Below are 6,715 nucleotides of genomic sequence, written 5' to 3'. Positions count from 1 at the left end.
CCTTTAAATCATTACAAGTAGGGCTGACTGCATTATTTCCCTTCCCCTCCCTTCTTTGCTCTCTTCTCCCCCCTCTTTTTCCTTCCCTCCTCTTTCTCCTCTTCCTCCACCCTGGGGATTAAACCTAGGGCCTATAATTTCTACTGTTGCACTTGTGTATGGCTGGAATTTTAAAACTAGGTGTTGGCTTCTTTTGTATTACTAAATACAATTTTGAGTTCTTTGAGTAATAAAAACGAATGCCAACTGCCCATAGTAAACACTGTTAGTACTTTTTGTACTAACATCTTTGCCCCCCCCCCACCCCTCAGGCCTGTTTTCCCCTTTTGTATCGTAAGCCACACTTAGTTCTTTCCTCCTATTTTTCCTTTTCGCTCACACTGTGTAGCAAGCACTTTCTCACATTATCAAGTGTTCTTGGGAAATGGACTCATAGCAGCTGCATGATATTCTATCATGAGGATGGCCCATAATTTATTCGGCTCTCCTGGTGTTGGCAGAGAATGCCTTGGATCTGGAGAGCACATGAACGGTCATTTTCAGATGAAGAAACTAAGATCCAGGGAAGCTAGTCATTAGTTGGAGCAGGGCCAGTTGGTTGGAGGGCTGGCTGGGACAGGAAGGACCTGCTGCTTCCAAGGACTGGATCTCAGCTCCCGCCTCTGTCACACAATGCCCCCTGAGTCCCTTCAGGGCCCTTTTGGAACTTAACTGTAGGGAGCTGCCTACATTCTTTCTAAATTACTTTTTATAATTTGGGCCCAGCACTCTTCTCTGTCAAAATCTTTTTTTTTTTCTTTCTAATCTTCTGTCACATAACCATCAGCTAATGAAGGAGACTGTGGCAAACATCCGAGCATGTGGCTTTTCCCTCTATTGAGAGGCGTGTCCCTGTGCTGAGGAAGAGAAGTGCCGTAGCTCTGATCAGATAATTCCAATAGTCAGGGCAATTACAGGAAAGAGTGCTCATTAGCCATCTCTGTCTGCATTTCTCAGGGATCCCCTGGGTTCTGACATTCTGCGATCGGCATTCCAGGATGCCTGGACTCTGCCCAAGGGCCTGGCACCCACAGGATGGGAGAGGGGTAATTACTGGGTGGGGAGAGGAGTGGAGGGTTCTAACACTTGCAGATGACATCGCTGTTGGCACAGGGGACCAGGGCATGGGTGACAGAGCTCGGCAGGAGGGGGACACTGAAGGATAGGAGTGGATGAATTTGGGGAAAGGAAGCAGATGAGGGACTCTCTCTCACTCATTTGGGAACATCGTCTCATCCTGACACTGGGTTATGAAATCTGAACGGATGCAGCAGAAGTCTTGAAAACAGGGATGACCCTTGAGAGCTGGTGGGGATCTCATTTCTTTCCTTCACATTTTATGGGACACATGTTACCCACACTTTACAAATGAGTCTTTGACATCAACATCTGTCGTCGCCGAAGCCACTTCTTGAATCATCTAATATAGCTAATAGAGCCTTTTTCCAGACTACGTCACCGTCACCCCCACCTACGTGATTTGAAGCACAATCCCTTTAAAACGTCCTTAGGAAAGTGGTGGCTATGGTTTATTCTGCATCAACCATGTTCATCTACTGCCTTTCAGAAAATACTTAATTCAGAGGGGTGTGATTGGCAAGCACCAGAGAGTGTGTGGTGGCTTCTATTTACGGTTAATGTTAATCCGCTGGCCATATGGCAGTGTAAATTTCTAGTACAAATTCCATTTGTGTGATGCTACAGCTCATTCTTGGATGGCTATAATTGTGTAATTTATCAATGTGAAAAATGGACTTTGAAATGTAATAATCCAGAGCTAGTGTGGTGAGCACCATAAGGGAATTGAGTATGTTTATAAAAGCTCTGTTTCCATGGGAACAGAGTTCTGTGAGAAAGCCCCGGCATCCTGGGCTGCATGAATCATCCACCCAGGTGACAAGAGTTGGTCCCAGGTCTGGCTCTGACAGGAATCGCCAGGTGCCGTGAGCAGGTCCCTTAACCTCCTTGGGACTTAGTGTTGTTAACTGTGAGTTGAAGAACTCAGCTTGGCTGACTATGAGAGTTAAAAGCATTAATGGCTAGTAAAGTATAAAAATAAAAAATTGGCCGGGCAGTGGTGGCGCACGCCTTTAATCCCAGCACTCGGGAGGCAGAGGCAGGTGGATCTCTGTGAGTTCGAGGCCAGCATGGTCTCCAAAGCGAGTTCCAGGAAAAGGCGCAAAGCTATACAGAGAAACCCTGTCTCGAAAAAACCAATAATAATAATAATAAATTGGAGTAATTTTTTAAGCAAATTTTTTTCTTTCTTTATATTTATTTTACGTGTTTTGGTGTTTTGCCTTAGGTGTCAGGTCCCCTGGAAAGTGATCTGCCATATGGGTGCTGAGAATTGAACCTGGGACCTCTGGAAGAGCAGTTGGTGCTCTTAACTGCTGGGCCATCTCTCCAGCCCAAATTGGAATAATTTTAGAATCACAGAAAAGTGACAAAAATAGGCAGCTTTCCCTAAAGTTAGTTTCTACTCAAACTTCCTTTATATCTTTTATATCATTGTGTGTGTGTGTGTGTGTGTGTGTGTGTGTGTGTGTGTGTGTGTGTGTATGTATGTGCTGGTGTGTGTGTGTATGTGTGTGTGTGTGAGGTACTTGTGTAATTGTGCACGTGTGTGCATATGTGTAGAGACCAGAGTTTAACCTTGGGTATCATGCCTCAGGAACCATTCATCTTGGTTTGTTTGTTTGGTTCTGTCTTTGTTCTTTGGAGACAGGGTCTCTTGCTGGCCTGGTGCTCTGATCTGGCTAGAATGGCTAGCCAGTGAGCCCCGAGGATCTCTGCCTCCCCAGATCTGAGATTGCAAGCATATGCCACCACACCCAACTTTTGTATGTAGGTTCTAGGGGTCAAACTCAGGTCCTCACTCTTCCATGGAAAGCACTTTCCCGACTCGGCCACTCCACTTCCTCATATCATCTGAAAAGCCCAGAGTGTTTGTCAAAAGGGAGAAATTAACATAGATGGAGAACTGTAAACTGGATTCTTTATTTGCATTTCACTACCCGCCTTCCCAGGATTCATTTTCTACCTCAGGAATGACCCCGGATATCTGCTCATATGGAGCTAGCTAGTCTGCTTAGCTTGTGACCATTTCTCATCTTGCTTTTTTGATCATGATCTCAGTAGTTCTAAAGAGAACCAGCCACTGGGGCCAGTGAGATGGCTCAGCAGATAAAGATGTTTGCGGCCAAGCCTGATCACCCGAGTTCGATCCTTGGAACCCACATGGAGGAGGGAGAGAACCAACTCTGAAAAGTTTTCATCCAGTCTCCACATGGGCATTGGAGCTCAAGGTCAACAGTTTTTCCTTTTTACAAGAAGAGCATGTGAGTAGGTCCTTGGGGCTACCAGTGACAGACAACCAAGTTGAGGAGAAAGCTTTTGGGTAATGGAAGAAGTCCAGGAGGTTTTGTGGGCTCAGGTTGACATTTGCGTGCAGATGTGTCCTGTCTCTTGGTTTGGCTTTCTCTCAAACAGTTGAGCTGCCCTTAGACATGTCATCACAACATGGTCACAAGATGGTGGCCTACAGTCCACAAGGCTGAGTTCTCAGTGGCCCAGATTAACCACAGAGAGAAGATAGGCCCTTTTCTGCTTTGAATTGAGCAGAGGTTGCCCAGAGCTGTGAACCTCATCCCGTAACCATGACAACAGAGAGCTTAGGACTCAAGAACCTTAAAGACGGACCAGGATCTCTGTGGTATCATTTAGACACTGAATTCACCAATTCTGGATCTGGGTAGATCATATGAAATAATAATTGCCTATAGCATTTAAATCTTCCAACCAAAGCAAAAGGTCCAGTGGATTCCATCATCCCATTTCTTGGATCTGGCTTCTGTGTTCATCATCTGTCATTGATGACCCCGTAGAGCTCAGCTTCGGAGCTTTCCTCAGAGGCATCTGGGCAGAAACAGGAGTGATGTTTGTTAGCCCCACTCACGAAAGCTGGATGACAGCCATGGGAACCCGAGAGTGATGGAGAGATGAAGGGATCTGGAACGTGATCTTGACTTGCAGCATGTCTGTCATCAAGGTTCTACTCATCCAACGAAACAATCTTGAGCTGACCAGAAAGAGGCATCTCGGCCTGGAAAACATGTTCACTTGTCATGACGATCTTGTGCACACCCTGGGCTGAGGTGATCTCCACGGCTCCTTCCCTCTCAGTCAGGCTGGCATGAAATGAGTGTGGTGTAGAGGTGTGGAGCCCACCAGCAGTGGGGACCTTGCTCTCAATGCAGGTTGCTGTCAACTCATGGTTTCTCATCCAGGAACAGTGCCTTAAAGCCTTAAAGCAATGGTTCTCAACCTGTGGGCTGTGACCCCTTTGAGGTCTAACAACCCTTTCTAAGACCATTGGAAAACACAGATATTTACATTACAATTTATAATAGTAGCAAAATTGCAGTTATGAAGTAGCAACAAAAATAACTTTATGGTTGGGGTTGGTCACTGCAGCATGAGGAACTGGATTAAAAGGTCACAGCATCAGGAAGGTTGAGAACCACTGCCTTGAAGGATGAAAGGCACGGCCATTTGAACACACATGGCTGTCTTCCCTCCTGGTGCCCTGTGTTCTCACTTCTTTGATGATGTCTATCAGTAGTTTTTGCTTACCCTCCTGGCTTTTTAAAATGAAAGTAGTTTCTGCTCCTGCCTTCCCTCCCACACACACTTTCTCACGAGCAGATACACACTTAAATGAGTACTCCCAGACTTCTTGCAGATCCACATATTTTGAGCATGTACATAAAACCATTTATAGGAGTTTAATCTGTGAATCATAGACAGAAGATTCTCATTAGGAAGGAGCAGTGGCCTCCTAAAGCTTGTGAAGTATTCAAGGTATTTGAAGGTAGAAAACGCAGCACCCAATGGGAGACGCATGGAGTCACAGCTCGTTTTATGTTTTAAAATGAAAAGCTTAGAAATGGCATTCGGCCCAAGAAGCAACAATAATCTGATAACTTAACCTTGTTTAGGGATAGGCATAGTGTTAAAAATATTTGTTGAGGGCTTTCCAGAACGTGCTCAAGCAAGGTCAAATTCAGGGAATCTTGTTCCTCACTGCTTAAGGCATGGCTTCACTTTCAGAATATGCATTGCGTATGTCTCATCTGAGTGCCCAGATCTTTGGTGAAGTGGCCATACCTACTGATTCGAAGTCCAGGAAAGTGGTGAATATGTTCAGTGGACAGCCCTTGGCCAAAAAGAAAGAGACCTACGACTGGTATCCAAATCACAACACGTATTTTGCACTCACGGGCACACTCCGTTTCCTTGGCCTTTACAGAGATGAGCATCAGGATTTTATGGATGAGCAAAGATGTCTAAAGAAGCTCCGTGGAAGGGGGAAACCAAGGAAAGGAGAAGGATAAGATCTACAAAGAGGAAATAGTATCAGCTCACCAAGAAAGGAAATTCCTTCCTCAGTGACTAAGGAAGTGTACCTCATTAACTTTTCACACATTAGAGGAAGGTGACCTTCCTCAGGAGACATCAACCCATGTTTGCATGCACTTCAGTTAAGCTGTGACTGGTTTCTTGAAGATGTTCTAATTCTTCAAAGTTATATTTACATTGGTTTTGTAATCTGAAGTTTACCTCCTTTTTTAATGGAATGAATAAACTGTTGTTTAGCGGTTTAAAAAAAAATTTTTTTGTTGAGCTGGCGAGATGGCTTGGCCGGTAAAGATGCTTGCTGCTCAACCTGATAATCTTGAGTTCAATCCCAGGATCCGTGTGGTAGAAGGAGAAAACTGACTCGCTTCAAGTTGCCCTCTGATGGAGGGCCCACATATGCACAGAAATAAATAATGCAATTTAAATTTAAAAATTTAGGGGTTGGGGATTTAGCTCAGTGGTAGAGCACTTGCCTAGCAAGCACAAGGCCCTGGGTTCAGTCCTCAGCTCCGGAAAAAAATTTTTTAAAAATTTATTTGTTGAGAGGAAGGGGAGACGTTCAGTTGAGAGAGTGCTTGCCATGTAAGCATGAAGACCTGGGATTGATCTCTGGCATTCACATAAAAACTCAGGCATGGTGGCACATGTGTCTGTCTGTAACCCCAAAGCCGTTAGGGCATAGATAGGAAGGTTGCTCGGGCTTCTGGTCTCTGGCCCCAGCCCAACTCCAGGTTCATGGAGAGTCCCTTGTCTCAAGGGAAAAAGGTGGCAGACACAGGATATACTCCTCTGGCCCACATGCACAAGCATGGCCATGTGCACCGGTATACACCACACACAGACACCCTACCCCCACCTCTGCACTTTTAATCCTGAACTGGAGAGGTAGAGAAAGGAGGCCCCCCGGGGCATGTTAGTCAACCACTCTAGACTAACCAGCAACCCCCAAGTCCCAGTGAGACACCCTGTCTCAAAAACAAAGTGGAGCCCTTACTGTACATGCCTTTAATCTCAACACTCAGGAGGCAGAGGCAGGTGGATCTCGGTGAGTTCGAGGCCAGCTTGATCTACAAATCGAGTTCCAGGACAGCCAGGACTGCACAGAGAAACCTTGTCTCGAATCACCCCCATCCCCACCCCCAAAATAACAACAAAAAAACCTAAACGAAGTGGACAGCTCCTGAGAGAAATGCCTGGGGTTGACATCTGGCTTCTACACACACACACACACACACACACACACACACACACACAC

The 6,715-nt window shown here is 45.6% G+C and overlaps 1 pseudogene; it reads left to right on the top strand.

Moving 5' to 3' along the window:
- The first annotated feature begins 2,147 nt into the window (after window positions 1-2,147).
- Window positions 2,148-5,699, top strand: LOC102922366 (small ribosomal subunit protein mS33 pseudogene; annotated as a pseudogene).
- The last annotated feature ends 1,016 nt before the right edge of the window (window positions 5,700-6,715 follow it).

This window comes from Peromyscus maniculatus, chromosome 7, assembly GCF_049852395.1.
Source record: "Peromyscus maniculatus bairdii isolate BWxNUB_F1_BW_parent chromosome 7, HU_Pman_BW_mat_3.1, whole genome shotgun sequence".
In the NCBI taxonomy this organism is placed as follows: Eukaryota; Metazoa; Chordata; class Mammalia; order Rodentia; family Cricetidae; genus Peromyscus; species Peromyscus maniculatus.
This window is presented reverse-complemented; position numbering and strand designations above follow the sequence as displayed.